The sequence below is a fragment of the Nymphalis io genome, chromosome 23 (assembly GCF_905147045.1).
Source record: "Nymphalis io chromosome 23, ilAglIoxx1.1, whole genome shotgun sequence".
In the NCBI taxonomy this organism is placed as follows: domain Eukaryota; kingdom Metazoa; phylum Arthropoda; class Insecta; order Lepidoptera; family Nymphalidae; genus Nymphalis; species Nymphalis io.
Genome location: NC_065910.1, coordinates 8,433,039 through 8,457,900, shown reverse-complemented (window position 1 = coordinate 8,457,900; position 24,862 = coordinate 8,433,039). Strand labels below are relative to the sequence as shown.

At 31.5% G+C, this 24,862-nt stretch overlaps 1 protein-coding gene across 1 annotated transcript in view; it reads left to right on the top strand.

Annotated features, from left to right (window-relative positions):
- LOC126777512 (uncharacterized) overlaps window positions 1–24,862 on the top strand; it is a 123,566-nt gene that overhangs the window by 69,494 nt on the left and 29,210 nt on the right. Inside the window, exon 3 of the mRNA XM_050500536.1 lies at window positions 733–759. The gene's annotated coding sequence lies outside the window, so the exon portion shown is untranslated. The remainder of the gene's footprint in view (window positions 1–732; window positions 760–24,862) is intronic.

Genomic DNA, 24,862 nt, shown 5'->3' with positions numbered 1-24,862 from the left:
AAAATTGGACAAATTGGATTTGATTGGATGTGACTTGTTTGTTGAACAGAATATCTGAATTCCTTACCGGTTCTCGGTATCGGTCTCGATAGAATCTACATTCCGAACCGGTGGTAGCTTTATATTTAATCTATTCTTGTAAAATTACCTTAATAAAATATACTTGAATAAAGTATATTTTGATTTTATTATTCATATATAAAATCCATGTATTCTCTTTATTTATATCTTGTATTAAAAAGATCATTTAAAAAGCCACCATATTATTACATAACGAATACAAGGAAAGCTGTAGGCAACCGCTAGTTCACGATAAATCACAGTTACAATACACCGGTCGTTATGCTTTTCACACGGATATCACCGCAAAATATCACCTACGAAAGTAACAATTTGTTACGCTCTCGTTGATTTTCAATAACGAATTTGAACTTTATTATTATCATATAAAGTTGAATTTCAAGTGATATAAACTATCATTACAATTTACATTTAACAATTGAATTTAAAACTTATCTAGATAGAATTAAGGTTGATCTTTCTTTAAGATATTTTCGCTTAGGGGTGGTCGTCGATCCGTGACGTTATATTTAAAATTGAACGTATGAAGAGATAATATAGACGCATAGAACTTTAATTCAAATAAATTGCATGGAATTTTCACTTTTATTAGCGAAGTGAATAAAGAATGAATTAGAATAACATAATTAATATATTTCGTTTTTGTTACAGATTGCTACGTGTAAATTTATTCAGAAGGTAATGATCATTTTTTTTATTTTTCAATGTGCCATATCACATATGAATATAAAAAGACTCATTTAATACATTTAACCTACAGAAAATAGGTACAAACGGTCATTAGAAAATTATCAAATGTTTTAATTTTTATTTACGTTAGAAAGCAGACGATTTAATAGAATAAATGGTCACCACCACCTAAACACATTGAAACTTTACGGTATTAAGTAATCCCTACAACGGAAATGCGCCGCAAACTCAGGAGAAATAAGATGTTTTGCCCCTTTTGCACGTATTCATTGACGAGTGAATTGGTGATAAATACATAGCTCTTATCAATCATATGATCATCAATATACATAAACTCTATATACTTCATGAGATTTATTTAAATTTGTAGTTGTGTTTGCCATATTTACAAAATTTTCATGCACAGCAAAGAGATGACACAAACGTCGTATCGAATCATTGGAACGCTTGTCTGACATTAGTTAGTTAACATAAGCAAAACCTACAAATAAATAAAAAAACAATTATTTCTTTTACTATCTGTACTCTGTTCTATCACTCTCGCTACTTCTGCTGCTGATGGTATTTAGTGCATTATAAAGGAAGTTACCACCCACATACCAATTATTCTACCACTAAACATAAATAGCTTGTATTTAGTATCGATAGCTGACGGCGAAGCGTTAATGCCAAGGTCGGCGATCAAAGGTCACATGCCGTGAAGGTGTCTATGCCTCATCTTTCACCAGGTGTCCAGTCAGACAGCTTTCTCTTACAAAATTAAATAAACAATTTGGCAATTTGATATATAATATAATTATAAAAATTGTATATACATATTTATAAAAACACAATATATTCCCAGTTTCCAGAATATGTTTAAAAAAACTAGTATTCGCTCAGTGTTCGAAATTCCATATTTAAATATTGTTGAAAATGTGAAGAAAAATTTTTTTTAAAAAAAGATAAGCGTGCGAATCGTCCACCTGATAATAAGTGGTAACCACTGCCTAGAAATATTTGCGTTAAGATATTACTTCCCTTGTACCTGTACACTGACTCACCGTTCCAAACCGGGACACAACAATATTAAGTTTCACGTAATTTAAATTCAATTTAGGTTTATTAGAAATAAAATAAGTATATCATTAATCTCATTGAATAATTCTTTTAAAGTAGATCTATTACTATCAACATAATTATAGTTACTTGTTAGCACTAGTTATGTATCAGTTAACAATGGTTTTCAAATTTCTTCATCTCCTTACCAAAATTCTCGCGAAATTAATCAAGTAATAAAATTGTAATAAACATTAAAACTATAAAAATTACATTTTATTATAATTTATTATAAATATCTATATTAGTATACCTATATATAGACATATGCTTGTAAATAAACAAACAAACAAACACAAATACTGAAGTAAAGGTGTCATGGCGATTGAAGTTCTCAACTTCACTTGTATATTTATTGTATGTCGTACATATAACTGTCATACATACTTAAAAGGCAATAAATTACAAGAGACAAAAAAACCTTTTCATATGTCTTGTCAATTAATAACGCTCTATTGCTTTTAAAACCAAGCAAAACCAAGATATAATATACAAGATTTTAGATACTTCTAAGCATATTTTGTATTAGTTTGTTTCAATTTGAAGGAGGAGTGAGCCAGTGTATTTGCAGGCACAAGGTACTTCTCATATATACATTAGTATAAAAAGTGATTTATACAATACCAGTTTCTACAAGTGGAAGTGATTACTTACAATATAGTGAGTCATGTGATAGTCTACCTCCAAAAATAAATTTAAAATTAAAATCAATTGAATTTGGTAAAGTGTGACCACCGTTGATCTACAATCTAGTATCGGTGTAAATGGTCAGGTTTTTCTGGACTAGAAAAAAATCAGTGGTCAAAGAAACAGTTAACCTGTTATACTGAACCAGACAACTATTTATGATTAAATTTTAATCATTTTAATGGAAGTATTTGCTTCGTGAGTTGTACGTGACTTCTTATGTTTGGACTTGCAATATTTGCTTCGAAGCTCAGAAATCTTTAGCTGTTTATTTTTTTTATAATTAATATTACGTATATTTCGTTTTATTAATTTAGGAATGGTCAATATGTTCGGGGATACGCAATAGGCGTGTCGTAATGAAGTCGCCAATTAACGGATTTTATTCAACGAAACAATATCAACAAGTATAACTATAAGCTTAATTTAATGTTAAAATTTTCAAGCTTAGTAATTGATATATGAACTTTTATTAAATAAATAATGATTGTATAATAGTAAAAGTAAATATAGTCGAATTTGAGAGCAACATTTACGTCACTTCCTTAATTATTAATACGTTAATTTCCTTCCTTCCTTAATATTTTTTATATCATAAACAAACAGAGATCTTTTACTCTGTATATATACATATATAAATATCGTAAAATGACGTAACAATTTACACACACATACGTTTGTTGTGTATGTGTGTAATAGGATTGACAAGTATGACCAGAGACCAGAATTTAACTACTTATCATTATTTTAAGTCTTAGGGCTGTCATAGTTTTTATGACACAAAGTTGATTTGAATAATTACAGCCATTATAATAGAAACGCTGTAATAATATACTTCTATGTAATGTATCACTATTTTTATAACATCCTATAAAAAACATAACATTTTAAACTTAATCTTAGCAACGTGTGCAATTTAAAAAGTTGTTTCTTTATGTTACCTTAAGTAGTACTTAATTTTACATAATAAGTAGTTTTAAGTTATGAATAATTAAGTACAAATGTGTTACGGTCTATGGACAAACAAATATAAATAAATTACAATAAAAAAATAAAAATATCTTTATTCAAATATGCTCATAGAAGCACTTTTAAATCTTCATGTTCCGTATTTAATTCGATTTAAAGCTACAAAAGTTTCGGAATGTAAGTTCAAACGAGAACCGACAAGAAACTCAGTTGTTACTCTTTTCCGAGTCGGTTGACGAGCCGGTTGGCGTGGTTGGTAGAACACTTGCCTTTCACGCCGAAGGTTGTGGGTTTGATTCCCACCCAGGACCGACATTTGTGTGCATGAACATGTATGTTTGTCCTGAGTCTGGGTGTAATTATCTATATAAGTATTACAAAAATTATATATAAGTATTTACAAAAAAAAAGTAGTATATGTAGTATATCAGTTGTCTGGTTTCCATAGTACAAGCTCTGTACAAGCTTAATTTGGGATCAGATGGCCGTGTGTGAAAAATGTCCCAGGATATTATATTATATTTTCCACAAATTTACAAACAGTAATAGTAATAGTAACAGCCTTTTAATGTCCCACTGCTGGGCTAAGGCCTCCTCTACCTTTTGAGGAGAAGGCTTGGAGCTTATTCCACCACGCTGCTGCAATGCGGGTTGGTGGAATACACATGTGACATATTTCAATGAAATTAGACACATGCAGGTTTCCTCACGACGTTTTCCTTCACCGTCAAGCACGAGATGAATTATAAACACAAATTAAGCACATGAAAATTCAGTGGTGCTTGCCCGGGTTTGAACCCTCGATTATCGGTTAAGATTCACGCGTTCTAACCACAAGGCTATCTGTCTGTGTAGCCAATTTACATAAATATGTTTATTAAATACGTTTGTATTCATTATTTACTCTCCATGACAAACAGCGTATAGTGACGATGGTTTCATTATCGTATTTAATCGAGTAGTATACCTTATTTATTTAGGTTACTGGATTATTTACTGGCGGTAGGGCTTTGTACAAGCTCGTCTGAATAGGTACCAGCCACTCATCCGATATTCTACCGCAAAACAGCAACTTGTTATCGTTGTGTTCCGATCGAAGGGTGAATGAGCCAGTGTAATTACAGACACAAGGGACATCTTATTTCCCAAGGTTGGTGGCGATTGGCAATGTAAGATGGTTAATATTTCTTACAGTGCCAATGTCAATGGGCATTGGTGACCACTTTCCATCAGGTGGCCCATATGCTCTATACCATAAAAAAAATATTTGCTCATCAGGTGGCTCTTTGCCAGTCCGCCATACTTATATAAATTAAAAAAGAAACAATGCAGTCTTCTTAACAATTATAAACACTTAGACTTCAGTAAACCTAATGTCTAGTGTATTCAGGTCATCAAGGTTATCTAGGCTGTGACGGAGCGATAGGAATCCTCGTAGGCGCACTGACATCGCTTAATGTCCGCTAAGGATGTGCCTCATTGATTTATCGATATTAAAATAATTACTATTTTTATGCTATCGCGCGTTTACGCGTGAATCTTAAATATATAGCATGACGGGTCGGTTGGCGTGGTAAGTAGATACTTGTCACGAAGGTTGTGATTTGAATTCCCACCCAGGACAGACATTTGTGTGCATGAACATGTCTGTTTGTCCTGAGTCTGAGTTTAATTATCTATATCAGTATGTACTTACAAAAGAAAAGTAGTATATGTAGTACATCAAGTTTCCAAAGTACAAGCTCTGCTTAGTTTAGGATCTGATGGTCGTGTGTGTAATGTCCCAGGATATTATTTAACATAAGCAACAGTGGTTAAAACGCGTGAATTTTAACTAACCACTGATTCAAACCCAGGCAAGCATCATTTAATTTTTATGTGCTTGATTGAACTTCGTGCTCAGCCACTTGTGCACTATATAATCAGCAGTTGTCTAGTCTTGAGCGTTCACAGCCGAAATTGATCAAGAGTATAACATTTTTCTAAAGTTAATTTATTGATTATTTGATTCTATAAAATGATTTACAAAGTTTGTAGTAATAATTTATACATTCTCAATAAATATTATATTAGGAAAATGACTTTAATTAATAAGTTTATCTTATAAAACAATTTATTACTAAATATCTGTACTGTATTGGATATACATATATGTTTTATTATTAGAACTGGTTTCTGTTCAAAGCTTCATTCCCGTTAGGAGAGGGCAGATTTTACCCTATGTCCTATTCTGTGCCCCAGATAACGAGGATGCAAAATTTCATGATGATCATTCGAGTAGTTAAGACGTGAAAGCGTGACAAAAAAACAAAGAAACACTTTCGCATTTAAAATATTAGTTACGATTTAGATTACAATGCAAAGCATTGTTAACATGACACAACCAAAAAAAAACAAATACCAAATCCCGGTTCATGTATACATTTCACTACGAAACAATTGAAGAAATCCTAAAAGCTATTGTTGAAAAAAAATTACACAAGCTATTAAAGTTCAATGACCTTTTATAACCAAGACTGTAATGTAAATAAGCAACTAACATTAATTATACAAATACGCCTTTCATCTTTAACTAAAACTAATAACATAAGTTGACAATTTATGGTCATTTGAACTGAGATTATATAATTAGGTAAATAACTTGACATAGGTAATAATCATAAAAGTAAATCTTCTTCTATAATATCCTGGTGCCACGCAGTTCATTCACTTTACAGCGCCATCTATTGGGTTCATATTTCGTGATTTTCTTTATTCAACCTAACTTGATTTGTTATGGCACATCACACTTAAGATGAGTGTACGTATTGGTCTGTTTGTAATAATAGTAAACTTTGTAAAGGATGGAAGATAGGAAAGTATTCATGGAAGATAAGGACAAATAATATAATATAGTGCGAACTAGATCGAAATGAATTTAAGAATTCGCTTTTGTTATGGTATATTTTTTAATATTCTTACAAGCGTATGTTCATATATAAACATATTATATGTATATTAACGCGGTGTGCGTCATCTTTAAACATTTTTTATAAAAAATAATAATAAAGTGCTTATTATCATAACTTTGTAACAAAATAATATCATAATAACAATTTAATTACCATTCCTTATTTTTTTCATTTAATTAGTCGCATAAGTTGTAAATTAATTTCATTGTGCCTATTTTTAATACATTATTTAAATCAAATAGAAACGTCGTGCCAACCATCGTTCCTAGATACCTCTCGTTTTTTTTTAAGAAATTAATTAATAAATAACTACAGCGACATATATATATGTAGCAAATATATCGTGTCATTATTATCATTATCGATGAATTTGTTCAAAATCTAAACACTTACAAACGCACCGAACAATTATATAAAAGATTTATCAATCAAGAAAACATAAATATCGATAATAATTATCGAATACAGACATCACTATTGACTATCGAGGTCCGCATGGTTACACTTACATGCAATGTATGTCATGTATATTACCTATACGTTTTGAGTAAATTGATCATAATACATAGGCTTTTTATACTATTTTTATATAAATATTTATATACTTTCACTATTTTATGAGAGCCGAGATGGCCCAGTGGTAAGAACATGTGAATCTTAACCGATGATCGTGGGTTCAAACCCGGGCAAGCACCACTGAATTTTCATGTGCTTAATTTGTGATTATAATTCATCTCGTGCTTTACGGTGAAGGAAAACATCGTGAGGAAACCTGCATGTGTCTAATTTCACTGAAATTCTGCCACATGTGTATTCCACCAACCCGCATTGGAGCAGCGTGGTGGAATAAGCTCCAAACCTTCTCCTCAAAAAGAGGAGAGGAGGCCTTTAGCCCAGCAGTGGGACATTCACAGGCTGTTACGGTTACGGTACGGTACTATTTTATGAATTAAATTCATACTTACGGTATATAAGCTGCCAAGTAAAAGCTCATTTGCGGATTAAATTCTGAACAAATGGAATAATGTGATACTCACTCTAGGCAAAACTTATTGCTTAACTGGAATTAGGGATTTTTTAAGTCTCTAAAAACATGCCTAAATTATATTCGTTTATATGTATGTGGATGTAGAGTCTAGATGTAGCGTCACGGGATCAGAAACCCCCCCATTCCAGGCGACATCTACAACTATATTTCGTAACACCATAGCAACGCGGTGAAACACAAACTTTATATTTGAATATTGCAAAACCACTTTCACCAAATAAGCTTCAAAATATGTTCTCAATACCCATATACGTATCTATTATACATATATACGAAGTTGAATATTTCCGGTTGATCTTGACTTTGAAATGAACACAAATATTAGTTTCTAAAATTACGTAAACATTCGCGGCGATTTCCTTAATAAAACGGATTGGTAAATAAATTTTAATTTATTGTTTTATAAAAGTCAAGTCACGTCACGTTCACGTCGTAGTCACTTTCGAAGCGAATGTACTTACAGCGATTGCATTTTAAAGGTCAAATTCTAATGCAACGTGTCTACGAAAAGATTTTAATAAAAACGAAAGCCAGAACACATAGGGAAAAGAATTATACCATCTAAATGCTACAGCAAGGACTGGACCGTGTTGAAAAAGGTTACTCGAGCTGGGAGGAGCGAAATTGAACGGTGAAGCTCCTGTATAACGGCATTGTATCCAAAAAGTCAATTGTAGTTATAGCTATACAATGGATAATTATTGTTATTTTCTAAATATTAGTGAGCAGTTCATGTGCTTAATTTGTGTTTATAATTCATCTCGTGCTTGACGGTGAAGGAAAACATCGTGAGGAAACCTGCATCTGTCTAATTTCATTGAAATTATGCCACATGTGTATTCTACAAACCCGCATTGGAGGAGTGGTGGAATAAACTCCAGACCTTCTCCTCAAAAGGGACAGGAGGCCTTAACAGGCTATTACTGTAGTGAGCAGTTAAGTAAAGTTATTTTGTAATTACGTAGATTTGTTTTCGAAAATGATCCCGTTGCCGCCATCATTGTAAAAGACCGCTATATATATAGGATGACTTTTAAAGCTATGTCTTATATAAAGAAGGACATATAAGACAATTCATATACAGTCAAACTTTATTATGCTTATGAGTATTTATACATTTAATAAAGCAGTTGAAGCCGTGTGTCTGTATATTGAATAATTTTATAAAAAAATGAGTGTGGTATCCAAAAACAGCATTTTTTTGTGTCTGTGTGTACACGCTAATCTTCGAAATTACTGAATGGATTTTCTTGCGATTTTGAGAGGTAGATTAAGCTCAGCCTAAAGCAATAGTTAGGCGTCGTTTTATTAAAATCGGATAAGTAGATAGATAATTTTAAAAGTAGATAATTTTAAATTCGTCTTCTATACCTATAATAAAACAGTTACAATAGTGTATCTGTATATTGAATAAATAAAAAAAAAACGAGCGATGGAGAACAGACCTAAAAATTCATTTTATTTTTAAATATCGTAATAAAACCATCTTTCACGCGGACGAAGTAGAAGGCACCAGCTAGTTTTATGTTTTATGTTTATTATTAATAAACATAAAACTAAATACAAACAAGGATAAGTGTTTTCAAGTTGTCATAATGGTATACAACCTTTAAATGTCAAATGATGCATTTCATTAATCGCCCTTCAGTTTAACGGGCAATTTAAAATATACGGAACTAAAGAAATTCTAACGATTTTTCTCGATAGAGCTGAGTCCAAGTCTATGACCACACATTTTCATCATTATTATACTAATGTAGTTACTATCGTATTTATTGTTTAAGATATGTATAATTTGTTCAAAATAAATAAATAAATAAATAAAAATAAAAATTCACTTGCAGCTGGTCATATCCCTCTCATAATTATATGTTCGATAAAGTTGACACATGTTTTGTCTGAGTGCACAGATTAAAAAGTCTTTCGAGGAACAATGTACACGCTTTAATATGCGGATGGCAAACGTTCAGAAATAATAAACTTGAATTGTAAAATATAATTATCAAATGTTATTTTTTTTTATCAATTTTCTTTTTTATACAAAACAAACTTTGTATCGTCAGTATCAAAAAAATCTTAATAGATGTCTGTAGTAGTTTAGTAGTTAGACGTGAAAGCATGACAAAGCAAGAAATAATAAAAATCACTTTCATATTAATAACATTAAAGTCTAGTTTATTTAGTAAGGTTTTAAAATTAATATGTTGCATTAATGGCCAAAATAGTGGGTGGCTTGGCCACATTTTATATTATGGGCAATATCAGGCATTACCTGAGATCTTGTCAGCTCTTATTAGAAAACTATCGTATTTTAAATGTCAAGTGAATACGTTGAATTTATACGAACAATTAATTATGAACAAGATCGTATGAGTTACTAAACCTATAACAACTTTTTAAAGGTCAATTGGGATTTTTTTGTGTATAACGTTAAATTGACTCATGTATGTAAAGAATAATACGTTTTTATATGTCTATAGTCATCTTTATATTTATAATAGGTAGGCCGGGCAATGAGCGTTAATATCGCAATGGCTTACAGGCTACCTAGCGATATAAAAGTCGCAGGTTCAATTTTTTCCTCTTGGTCTATTGTCAGCCCCACTCTTCAATCAAGCTGTATGCTTAATTCCTTAAAAACGGGCGTTGATAGTTCCCTATATAGCCAATACACCACCAGTCTTGGGAGTTAAGAAGTTATGTCCCTTGTGCCTATTGTTTATAATTCTTCTCGGTCGTTTGCTTCATTGCTGAAGCTCGTGTCCACTCTGATCTAGGGTCTGGGTCACGATCTCTGTGAATTTTCTCCAGTGCTTCCTGTCCTCAGCTTTCCTCAGGGCTGTGATCACTTGGAGACCAGTGAGGTTGGTAACTTAGTCCAACCATCGTGTGGGGCAGCGGCCACTTGGTCATTTCCCCTCTACTATGCCAAGCACCATCAGCTTGTCGAACTTGCTTTATAATTATTCTGGCTTAATCAACCTTCAAAGCAGAATAGAAAACTAAGTCATACTGTTTAGTGGTCAAACAACTGATGAGTGAGTAATAGTTAACCCAGTAGGCTTGCCTTAGCAAGCTTGCTTATGCGTACTGGCTTATAAAGTCTCATAAGAAAACTCAAATACAACCCATATGTACGCTTTTTATTATATATATTTAATTTTAATCGGCAGTTATATAGGATACAATTAACAGCTTAACGGCACATATATTTTTTTATAATAATATTATATAGTATTATGGAAATGAATAAAGAAGTAGCTATAATTTATTATTGAATTTAATTTACTTTTCAGGAAGATTGTATGTTTTAATTTTACACCAAACTCAATTTATAAGATCGATTTCACTTACGTCTTAAAATTTATTATTCATTGATTTATAATGAATGCGTAGAAATAAATATTTAAAAAAAAACATGCCTGATCCGACATTGCTTATAAAACTATTCTCCTATCCAAATAGTACCTAAAGTAATATTAGGTTTAATGAAAAAAGCTAAAGAGGTGAGAATCGTATCTGCGACATTCACATAGCAAGACAGCCGTCCCTACGCTTGAGATGTTGAGTCTTAAAGTTCTGTTACTATAATATAGCTACCCGTCTGTATTAACAGCATTGGAATATTTTAGTATCCATTTTATTAGCTATAAACCAACTTTAATGGGAGAACACAATTTTCTTATCCATCACATTAAATGCGGAAGTATTATAATTTATATCATTTTATTACGACATCTTAGGTCATACAAAGGCTGGAATAAAGCTCTGCGAGCGCTTAATTATCTGAATAATATATACTTATAAAATCGTTTAACCCGACTCACTATCAACGCAAAGCCAAAACCATTGAGTCTAGAAATGGAATATTGGTTTATTTTAAATCTTAATCCACTAAGAATATATTTTTTGATATTTCAACTTAAGGGGGATAATTTTGTATGAATTTTATCGGTAAGGTAAGTCGGGCTGCTGGTTAATTACTATGTTTCTTTAATTTTTTATTTATGTACTGATTAAATTAGTATGTGGCTTTTTATATATACAGACATTTTTTATAAAATACAAAATTAAAATAACAAGAACAAAATACATATTACAAATTTAAAGCAGAAACACGTCGTCTAAAAGATTGTCCTGTGGCATTGTACCAAAGACGCTGGCACTATTGCTTCTCTGCACATTATTTAACAACATTAATGTTTTTTTTATACAGATTTCATTTTAAGTATTATATTTTTTTATTTTGCGTATTTTATGTTTTATTATACTATAAAATAATCTCTGTTTTCGTCGTAAGAAGTATTCACGGTAATCAAAAATCATCTATCTGGATTTAATGTTTTAAAAAATGCTTAATGTGTGCGCCAATAAAGTTATATGTATAACAATAAAAACCTTTTATGTAAACTTATATACCCGTGCGAAGAGACGAGAAGTAGTAAGTAAAAATTATTGTTATTGTTATGAAAGGAAGAATTTTTATTTGTATGTTTGTCCGTCAATATAAGCGTGTTATATAGACTTATTATGTCCGTGCGAAGTCAGGACAGGTTGCTAGTAAATAAATAAGAATAATAAACGACAAGCATTTATAACAACATTAGCTGTTTAATAAGACTTGCAACAAATTTTCTCTGAATAAATTATTTAATTCTTAAAAATGGTTCGATGAAAACAAATTAAATTTAATAACAGGATACAAATTTTTATCTCGTTAAATTTGTAAGCACAAAATGTCTTTTCCACAAAATAAAAAAATCAATCTTAAAACAAATCTATACCCTATTCCAATCGACAAAGGAATAAACAAACACTCAATTTACATATTCCATGCGATTTGCTAAGAGTTCTGTTGTGATATGCAAACAATTAGGATTAATTTATTTTTATTTATAATATAACACTATTCCACTTAAGTAGTTATAACCATTTTAATTTAACTTCCAAAGTTCCGATTTCAACGGACATTAAAAACGCCATTTTCTCTTGAATCCATAGTGAATATCATAGATTATTCAAGATCTCGACCAATGATATCGCGTCGATTCGATGTCAAAGTTGATTATTTGTCTTTACTCCTCGTGTAGTTGGAATAGGCTATATATAAAGCACAAACCGTCACATATTAGGTGTTTCATACTGTAATATTTAGATAGTAGACAATATCTAGCATTCAGAAAAGTTTAGTTTGAATCAGCGCCATCTATTGACAGTATAGAACAATAAAAATACATATAATGTGTAATATCTCAATTTTCAAACTCAAAGCAATAAAATACAGAAAATAACACACGACCATCGAACCTTAGGTCTTAGTTCATCCGTCATCATTCTTACGAACTATCCGCCGGCGGCCACTAACGGGTTATTGAAATAATAGGTAGAAACAATCCCTACTAGGAATAAAACGATTCGAGAGGGATTATCGAACGCAGTTAAGAAAATTAAACAAAATATATATTTTTGTATTGTAATTTTATATATGTTAACATTTATATGTAATTTGTATGATGGTGTGATCGATTTCGGCGGCAGCGGCCAATCTCAAAGGAGACTAGTTAATCTGCGCAAGACATATTATAGTGCACAAGTGTATGCGCACACACAGGGAAAAGATATCTCTCACACTCGTAAACCGGGAAGTTCAGTTGCGAGACCTGCATGCTTCCAACTTTCAGACTCCATGCTACCATTGTGAATTTTTCTATAAACAAATGTGACCTATCTATTAGTTTAATTATATTATACAATTTTAAATATTTTCATTTTTATTATAATGAAATCGATATTATACAACTTTTTTTAATAAATAATAAACTTATTATATTATTATATAATTTAAATTATGTAATATATAGTAACGTTCGGTCATAAACAAGGCTGTATAATTTCTAAAGGTCAGGGTGTTTAAAGCAACGAGTGAACGCAAAAAAAAATCATACTAAAATAAAAAAATAAATAAATTGATGTTTTATTTAGTAATAATATTAATACTTGAAATTTTATTTTATTTATATTATTTTTTATTAAGCAATCATATACTATATTTAATATAAAGATATACAGCTTGCATGTGGTTACAGCCCTATGATATATAACTTTACAAGGAGATTGATAAGGGGTTTCGATTCACGGTTACCTCAGTCGTGGATTGCGTGGCATAGTATGTTGTGCGAAATGGAACAGATGTCCACGTGGCTCACAAGGAGCTTCAGGTTTGATTTTATTATCGAAAACCTACAAGGAGTAGTAACTTGTGTGTAACTAATAAAATCTACATTCAAAACATAAGCTGCTTAGTATCCACAGCTGCTCAATATATATTATGTAAATAGGACTGTATGCTAAATAATTGCAGTTTTTTAGAACTTAGAATTTAGTTCAAAATCGAATTAAATCTAAAATAAATGTATATAAGGTCAATAGTTATTTAGTTTTGGTAATTTTAAAATAAAATAAAATATAAAAAATAACCCGAGACACGGACTTGCATGTTCGATGTCAAATAATAAAAAATAAAAATAAAGTAATAAAATTAGTGTATTATCAGAAATATGATTTTAATATATTTTACATTTGCAATAATTTTATATCGACGAAGTTTTAATGATGAATTATAATTTAATTTATATTAATTATTCACTTTTACATATTTTTTTTTTTTTTTTTTTTTTATAGAAAAGGAAGGCGGACGAGCATATGGGCCACCAGATGGTAAGTGGTCACCAACGCTCTTAGACATTGGCATTGTAAGAAATGTCAACCATCGCTTACATATCCAATGCGCCACCAACCTTGGGAACTAAGATTTTATGTCCCTTGTGCCTGTAATTACACTGGCTCACTCACCCTTCAAACCGGAACACAACAATATCAAGTATTGCTGTTTTGCGGTAGAATATCTGATGAGTGGGTGGTACCTACCCAGACGAGCTTGCACAAAGCCCTACCACCAGTACATATAAATTATACCGAGCCTTGACTGCTGCATTGAACTTGTGGCTAGCTTATAAGTTTGCTGATCGCAAGGTACTGTGTTTAAATCCTGGCTCTAGCCATCATTCAGTTATTAAGATGTTCTGAATGATTCTGAAAGACTAAAGACGTCAAAAGTGGCCTTCAACATTTTTTGAAAATCGAACAAATGAATGAATGAATCAAGACTAAACTTAATAGCTTTACAATACTTTTGCCCACATTGATCGTGATACTGACCCATCTCAATAGGCCTCTCGGTATTTTTCGTTTTCCCTTATTTTAAAATAATTTCATTCCAAATCCAATGCTGACGTCATCGGTGTGGCTCACAAAACATTTCGATGCGACTTTTTACGATCTCATAAAGTACGGTATTGTCTACGCTAGGGGTCGTTAACATCGCCTTCATGAACCTATCTTAGTTTTAACATTTAAATATAACATACGAAATTACACCTTATTTAAAATACAGTAGAGCTTATAATTAATTGCTTGTACTGTATTTTTGTACAATTTGATAGATGTTTAGGATCTTGAAGCACTTAACATAAATTTTGTTTTATAGTGAAATTAACGAGGTTTTTGTAGTAGATAGATGTGTTGTTTTGTTTTCCTTTTTGTAAATCATCTATAGACTTCGTGGCTAATAATGAAACTATACTAAACCTAGAGGTTGATAATTAGTTCTTTAGTCATTCAACATAATTTATGTGAGATAATATTAGTAATAGTAGAAAACAAAAATGAAAAACATACAAAAAAATTACATTACACCATTATTAAAAATTATTGGTTTTTCTTAATTTAATTCTGGTATTATACAACTGTATCGCGATAAATATAGAAAACCTGTATAAAAGAAGAAGTTCATGTTTATCAGGCTACATAACTTATATACTTCATTCTTAAAGTCGGTTAAAAATATACCACAGTCCTTAAGTTGGATCATCGTCCTCTGAAGCTTGTCCCTCTCGTTACAAGAGGGCCCTCAATATCACGAGAGGTACAATACCTGTGCAATGTAACTCGCAATAATATGTTCAATGACATCGTACATTGTATTTTTAACAGAGAAATATTCTTTAGAATTACATAGCTTAACACGAAAATACTTGAAATTATATTAATACAGTCGGGATTCAAATACCTAAAAGAGCCAGCTATTAGTAATCGTTAAGTCTATTCATTTTGACAGAGATAATATAAAGAAATAAGGCTGTTAATTTCCCGATCAAATATTTCTTCTCTTAAAAATAATACATGAAGTATGTATATTCCACCACGCTAAGTGCAGCGTGTTGGATATACATGTACTGAATTGCTTCGTGAAATGTTTATTTATAAAGTAGTGTTTTTTTTTTTTTTTATATTCGCCGGGAGGGCAAATGACTCTACTCCACCTGTTGGTAAGCGGTAGTAGAGTCCAAACGCGACGACGGCCAGTACAGACGGGAAAAACGTTCTGCACTAGCCGCCTTCGCCTTGCCGGCCCGCAAGATGCCTCTTCACGCCTCGTTTGAAGGAACCCGGGTTGTAAGAGGAGGGGAACACGTGAGCTGGTAAGGAATTCCATTTTTTGGAAGTGCGACAAAGAAAGGAGTTGCCAAATTTCTTTGTTCGCGATGGAATTGATGTCACAGTTAGGCGGTGACATCGAGAACCAGCTCGCGTGGACTTAAGAAGGAAGGGGGAAGCAGGAATTAGAGAGAATAATTCCTCAGAGCACTCGCCGTGATACAGTCGATAGAAAGCGCTCAGTGCTGCTATCTCACGACGCAATTGTAAAGGTTCAATTGTAAATATTTAGTTATTTAAGGCGGCTTTATATGGTTAATATATTATTAAAAGCAGTCTAATTAAAAATAAATAGTTGAATATAGACGGGCTAAGAAAGAAAGATCCGTAACCCTTTTAACATTTAATAATATTCACTTACTCAAAATATTCCACTTATTAGCAAACTAGCACAAATATATACATTCTTATATTATTTAAGGGTCACAATAAATTATGTAAACCAATAAATATAAGCAAATTACTTTTGGTGATTTGATTATTACACGATATATTGTTTTATAAACAATGCTCTTAAATCACAATGAAAAAATATTTCCGAATTTCTCAACTGCTTAACTCACGACCTCATCGCAGCTGAAAATTGCTCAAACAAATGCTTTAGTATAACGCGACCACAACACTAGCGTTAAACGAAACTTGTTGTATAAATATTCAGAGAAGTGTTTGGTAATTTAATAGAGTTCTCGGTCACGCAGAAATTCAGAAACTTTTAAATAATCAAAACAAATAAATGACACCGGATTGCGGGACAGAATCCTAAATCTACACGTGTCTTAAAAAAAAGTAAAGATGTACGAATAAGTTGCATGATCAAATCTTTTCATATTTAACTTATCTTAAAATTAATTAGGATAGTATTTAAGAGAAAAATATGCTTTCCTCATCTTGAGTATGCTTGAAGTATCCAGCAACAGTTCTCCAATGCGGTTTGGTTACATGTCATAAAATTTCATGCGATACAAAATGTTTTTTAGTAACGCTATAATTGTATTTTCGAATCTCATAAATCAATGATTTCATGAATCATTAGGATAAAGTTTATAAACAATGCAGTGTCTTCTTTTTTTGAATTACAAATCAATGATAATAAAAAGAGACACAAAATATTTAACTAAACACCCACCCGCTAAGCAACGTTTATAAGTAAGCCCGGTAGTAATAATAATAATAATAATGATATCCTGAAACATTATTCACACCCGCCCATCTGATCCCAAACTAACCAAAGCTTTTACTATAGAAAACAGACAACTGATAAACTACATATACTACTTTTATTTTGTAAATACTTACTTATACAGATAATTACACCCAGACTCAGGACACACCGACATGTTCATGAACACAAATGTCTGTCCTAGGAGGGAATCGAACCCAACCTTCGGCATGAAAAGCGATTATCTACCAACCATTTCAACCGGCTAGTCAAGTGCTTAAAACTAACAAACTTTGTTACACGTTTATTACAAAACTGTCAATTGTCACTTGCGTCACTTAGCGGATTTTGTGTTACAACATATCTACGTTGGGCCAAGGGTCAAATAATAATATATCGTATGAATATATTTATAACCTTACGAGCATACGAATACGAGCTATATTTGTATGTACATTATTAATTCTAGTATTTTTATTCTATCGATATAACTAACTGATCGCTTGAAACCTACTCTGCATATTTTAGCACGATAATACTATTTTTTTTTATTTTGATTTCATATTTATCAAAATACATATTTTACAAACAGACTTCAAACAACATGTAATTGTTGTTAGTATTTAAAGGTACATGACATTTTTCAAATTCCATGATTACGTACATCATTTAATGAACTTGACGTTTTCAATGACACGTGTCATTTTCGAAGCTGAAACTTATCGCACATGTATAATAACATACAAAAATTACTGTATTTTTTTGTTAATTCAGATTTTTTTTAATTGTTTTTTTTTTTTCGGGTTCTGTACATGCCTATTTTTACATTCTTTGCCTTTACATTTTTACATACCAGTTAATTTTTTTTTTTGTATGTTTTGCAGTTGACGTGTGTTAACATTTAAATAAATGACAGAATTCGAAGTTAGTTCGTCTAAGTGTGTCAATGCTTAAAACAAAATTCTGAGGTCACACAGTTAAGGACGGGGCTTAAAACTCTAAGTATGCAGGGTCAAAGGTCAAACATTTATAATGGCTTTCAGTAATAGAATTGATTGATTGATTCTAAGGGTATACTATAAGGTCCGCCTAGTTATCTTACAGAAAACTTCCTATAGATTTGAATCTTCCTACTGGGATTTGATCCTAGCACCTCTGGATCTGCAACTAGCCACTAATCCAAGGTAAATTTTGTTTTTTTTTAAAATTGAACCTTAAACCTTACTCGTTAAATGTCAATATCAAAGTGTAAAGTTGACTACTCATGTAAACAAGGTCGGCTTGCATAGCAATTGTGACCCAGAGGTCGTCTATTATTTTTTGCTATTAAAAATTGGCACGAATTAAATAAGTCGAAACTGAGTTCGTTGAGACAGCCGGGATGGCCAAGTGGTTAGAACTTATGAATCTTAACCGATGATCGTGGGTTCAAACCCGGGCAAGCACCACTGAATTTTCATGTGCTTAATTCGTGTTTAAAATTCATCTCGTGCTTGACGGTGAAGGAAAACATTGTGAGGAAACCTACATGTGTCTAATTTCATTGAAATTCTGCCACATGTGTATTCTACCAACCCGCATTGGAACAGCGTGGTGGAATAAGCTCCAGACCTTCTCCTCAAAAGCGAGAGGAGGCCTTAGCCCAGCACTGTTACTACCGAGTTCGTTGGATTATCGGATTCTGTACATCGCGATCTTCGTTTACCATTCATTCCATGTAGTCGGTTTCATTGTCATTTATGAAATTTTTCATATGCGACATAAACATTATCACTTAATAAAATTATTTTACGTTTTTTTATTGTCATATTTTTAATTATTTAAATTTGTATACAATTCATTGTTTTGTGTTTCAACCATAAACAGACTCCCTCGTGATGTGAAAGTCGCAGGTTTTATCCTGATACATCGCGATAATGGCGTAAATAGCCTTTTATAATATATATTGTAACAAAACCATAAACCTTTACATTTATGCAACATTAAACATATTTTCAACTTGTCTGTTTATTAAGTATTAAAGATGATTAATTGATGGTAATGGCTGAAACGATAATCAATTATCTTCATTGCATGTCGACCTCAAAAGAGGTCTTAAGTAAACTTGGGTGATGGTAAATCGTTTACACAATTTCGATTTAATAATATAATAAAGCCCACATATTTCTAAAAAAACCTTCTGAGTTGATGAATACATTACTTAAGTCCATTGAAAAATGATATCATATAAGAAATTCAATTAAAATACTGATTGAAGCAAATGTTGAAACCGGTATGAAATAATTCGATACAAAAGACTTCAACGAGATCTTTTATGATAAATAAAAAGTAACAAGATGAAACAACAGCTAACGTCTGTCATGTCAAATTTAAAGGTCAATTATTTATTATACGGAACACCAAAAATGTGGTTCAACTTAATTGATTCGTATTAAAGTATCTCCTAAATGACAGCTACTTATTTTGTTTCGTAACTTTTAACAAGACATATAAATACATTTGCAGTGATAAGGCCCTTGACCTCTGCTGTCCACGGCGCAAGTTGAATACGATAGGTTTTTATTTTTAAACGGTATTTCTCACTTATAGTTCTAACTATTAAGCAATTATTCTATTCACAATGGTTTTACTTTTGAGCATATTAGAACATTTTAATATTAAATACGGTGGACGGGCAAACGGCCCACCTGATGGTAAGTGGTCACCATCGCTCGTAGATATTGGCAATCTAAGAAATATTCATTGGTGGCGCATCGCCAATGCACTACCGATCTTAGGAACCAAGAAGTTAAACTTGTTTACTCAAACTTTAAACCAAAACACTTTTCTCATCATTGATATTTAGAAGTAGAAAATGTAATAAGTGGATTTCCACGAAGTACATTTATTTAGAAGTTTATTTTATTTGCGTGAAAAAACGCTGTTTTCTAATGACTTTTACCCGACTAGAGACTCTGACCGTCCCGTTAATGAGATACTGACCGATATGTGGGGGAAAGGTCAGCTCTTGACTTTGCCCCATTGTGCACTACACAATACAAACAAATTCACGCTTAACTGAACCTTAAGTTAATGTAACTGAGCACAAAATAGTATGACTATCATTGTCTCAATATAAATTGTAATTTTAAACTTATTGGTCTTATTACCTGATCTAATGATAAAATGGTAGTCTTGTCTTGTCCTTGTTTAAATTTAAAATGAAAAATTAAATAACTTCTTTTTGTTTCATTACAAAAATATTTTTAAATAAGACAGAAAATACTGTAAATAATAATAGCTGTGTCCTTGTTTTGTACGATATATTTGTTTAAAGTAACCTATAAGTGTCCTATGGCTGGACAAAGACCTTTCCTCTTGGGGAGATTAGGAGATGATTCGCCATACTGCTCCAATGCGATGTGATGGATACACATGAGCAAAACTGTACCTGACACATGCAGAACTCCTCGTAAAATTTTATTCTCCGCGTTTACAAAATCAGAAGATTTTATTCAGATTTGAATTCGCATACTTTGGTTAATATCCATCTTCCACCTACCGGGTTTATGTCGACATAGATGATGATTAAATTCTTTCTCACGTACACTTATTGAAAGTAAATGATAACCAAGAAAGTACAAAGGAATATCGGCGTTATTCTATTCGCAATAAGTATTATAATTATGTGATTTATGTAGCGTATTGAAAATAGATATCTTGTAATATCCTGTATAACCTTAAATTAACTTTAGTAATTTCCTGCCAATCATCTAACGTTAGATTTCTTTAAAATGATGAATCTAACTTGATGAAACAAGAACACACTTGTTTAATTTTCTTGTAAACAATCTTGAAACGGTAAAATCGTGAGAAGATTTATAAAAATATGTTAATAGTTTACACTTCGACGGACCGGTTGGCGTGGTTGGTAGATACTTGCCTTTCACGTCGAAGGTTGTAGGTTCGATTCCCACCCAGGACAGACATTTGTGTGCATGAACATGTCTGTTTGTCCTGAGTCTGGGTTTAATTATCTATATAAGTATGTAAGTACAAAAGAAAAATGTATATGTAGTTCATTTTTATCAGTAGTATCAGTAGTAGTATCAGTTGTCTGGTTTCCATAGTACAAGCTCTGCTTAGTTTGGGATCAGATGGCCGTGCTTCAATAATGTCCCAGGATATTATTATTATGTATTATAACCTCACACACAAACACATATACAGACATACTCTTACACACACACTCAAGAGTGCTCACATAAAATAAAATAGGTTATTTTAACGCAATACATAGCTTTTATTGGTAATTATAAAAAAAATGTGTATTTTTGTTTTTTTCTGTAGTATAATAAGATATAATATTATCGTAACTAAAATCTGGGAAGGAACCGACTTCCAAAACACAACGAAAACTAGTTTGGAATTCAGGGCTTGTAAAAGCCGAGATGGCCCAGTGGTAAGAACGCGTGAATCTTAACGGATGATCGTGGGTTCAAACCCGGGCTGACACCACTGAATTTTCATGAGCTTAATTTGTGATTATAACTCATCTCGTGCTTGAAAGTGAAGGAAAACATAGTGAGGAAACCTGCATTTATCTAATTTAACTGAAGTTCTGCCACATGTGTATTCCAACAACCCACATTGGAGCAACGTGGTAGAATAAGCTCCAATCCTTCTCCTAAAAAGGGAGAGGAGGCCTTAGCTCAGCAGTGGGACATTCACAGGCTGTTTCTTTAAAAGATTTGTAAACAAAACTTGTGTATAAATAAAGAAATTAAAAATAAATTAAATTATATAATTATATATAAATAAATTATATATAATTAAAATATTCCAAATAAGGTGATGATGACTTCTTTATTCTGAAAACTAGTAATTTGTGCAAGCAATCCTAAACGCACTCCCTATTGACTCTCATAATCCGACGGAACTGCAATCCGTAACGACCGGAAGGTATTTAGGTCCAGAACCAAAGGCACGAAATTTATGCACGAAATTATTAATAATTATGCATATAATATATGAATCTGCAGACTTACGTGTCAGCAAAGCTATACTAATTTAATATATAAGAACTTAGTAAACAAGAATTTTAATAATATTACATAGTACATGGTTATTTATATGGGCTTATTGCAACCCGTTCGGACATCTATGTATTTTAGTGGCAATTTTGTACTTCTCATGATACCGGTTGTAATATATTTGCATAGATGTGGCCCGCAGCGTCATTCGCTAAACATGATCACCTCTGCCTCTGTGTTACGTTAACCGTACATTCCTGATTACTGTTAATACTATAAAATCGTAAGTCGCAGCTTTTGATAAACAAAATTCTGTTATTAGTAATAGGTTTTAAAATTTACAATTTATAAGAAAGTTTATTAACTTAATTAGATTTTATTAGTATATTTGTTTGTTTCTGTTTCCGCGGTAACGGATTCATACAAGTAAAAAAACTTTGTTTAGAAATTCAATACAAAATATTAAAACCTTATTTCGGACATAACATACACGTAGACACGTATTCATAACAGTATATATTTATAATAGATCTAGTATAATAAAGTAAACAAAAAGAGAAGCTACTGATTCTATCGCCGGTACTACTTACTAGAATCTATGTACATAACCGATGATAGCTTTTTATTCTATTCAATCAATGACGATTGAAAATTTGGTGTAAAAACATTTGTGAACAAAGTATATAGTGAAAAGTATATATATATTAAGTACAAAGTATATAGTTGTATTTCGATTTTATTTTGAAACAGCCAATATAAGAATAATTAATACATGTCAACATTGAGAAGTCCAAATTATTGTAACAATTCACGTAATTCCAAAGTTTATGAACTTCTTAAATCGTACGAGTAATATACCGGATTATATATTCCATATTGTAGAGTAAGGGTACTGTGTGTTATTTTCAATAATACGATAGCTCATATTATATACCGCCACAGGCGGGCAGTAATGTATGTAAAATGGCAAGTAATTTGTTTGTGCAACTTGTATTCTAGACTGAATTGTATTTTAAATAAATTTTCTTATAGTTATAATTTAAATATTATACATAAAGGACATACGTCTGAAGTTCATACTAAGGTTATTTTAAGTTTAATATTTTTTACATCTTTGTGATATATTATTAATGAATATGTTTGTAAGATATAAAAAATAATTTAATAAAAAAAACTTTGTTTAATCCAGGTTCTAAAACGAATTTCAATAAGCAAGTAGGTTTACTAGATAGTATTGCTAGCTTCGACTCAATCGGTTCAATAAATTATTAATATATACTTACAAACACCACAATACCAATATATATTTTTTAAATTTATTTATCCATTTAAATAACAACACAAAACTTAACAAAATGATAGCAGCTAAAAAATCACTAAGGTATATACGTGTGTTATCAATTATCATTGTTATAAATGGCAAGAAATGATACACGTTTCTAATAAATCGTAAACTAGTCTAAAGTTTTACTGGTGGTAGGGCTTTGTGCAAGCTCGTCTGGGTAGGTACCACCCACTCATCAGATATTCTACCGCAAAACAGCAATACTTGATATTGTTGTGTTCCGGTTTGAAGGGTGAGTGAGCCAGTGTAATTACAGGCACAAGGGACATAAAATCTTAGTTCCCAAGGTTGGTGGCGCATTGGCTATAAGCGATGGTTGACATTTCTTACAATGCCAATGTCTAAGGGCGTTTGGTGACCACTTACCATCAGGTGGCCCATATGCCTTCCTATTCTATAAAAAAAAAAGCCTAAAATATTTAAACAACATTTCTGTCTATATTTACAGCAAACGTATACAATTTAATGAAAACGTTGTAAATAACAAAAATATAATACGCTATATACTGATATTAAATGGGATACGATTATTTCAAAAAATAAAAGAGTTTTATAAGAAGCAATATCAAATATATGATAGAATTAATGATTACTTTGTTGCTTGCCTTTTACGCCGAAGGTTGTAGATTCGATTCCCACTCAGGACAGACATTTGTTTGCATGAACATGTCTGTTTGTCCTGATTCTGGGTGTAATTATCTATATAAGTATGTAGTTACGAAAGAAAAATAGTATATATAGTATATCAGTTGTCTGGTTTCCATAGTACTAGCTCTGCTTAGTTTGGAAATTGGCCGTGTGTGAATAATATCCTGGGGTATCAATATTAGTATTTTTTATACTTGATTTCAGGGGTTAATTCCTTAAATTGAAATTAATGATGTATAGAAATAAAAAGAACATATTTTTAGTAGAATAGTAATAAATTGATAGTTAAAAATTCAACACAAACAAATAGGATCCTCTGTTCTGCTTCGACCTTCAATCTAAATAAAAATAAACGAAAATCATAATTAACAAACTTCGTGCAAATTATAATTTTAGTTGTATATAAAAAGTTATATCATAATTAAATAAATCACTATTCAAAATTAAATAATTCTATATTTAATCCTTACTATTAGCGTTTGCACGGATGATATTAATTGCTCGAAATCCGTATACACTTTATTTCAATTAAATCATTTTTATCGTAATTAAATAATTGTGTTTTTATTTTAAATAGTAATTACCATTAGTATATAATATATGTTCAACAGATTAATT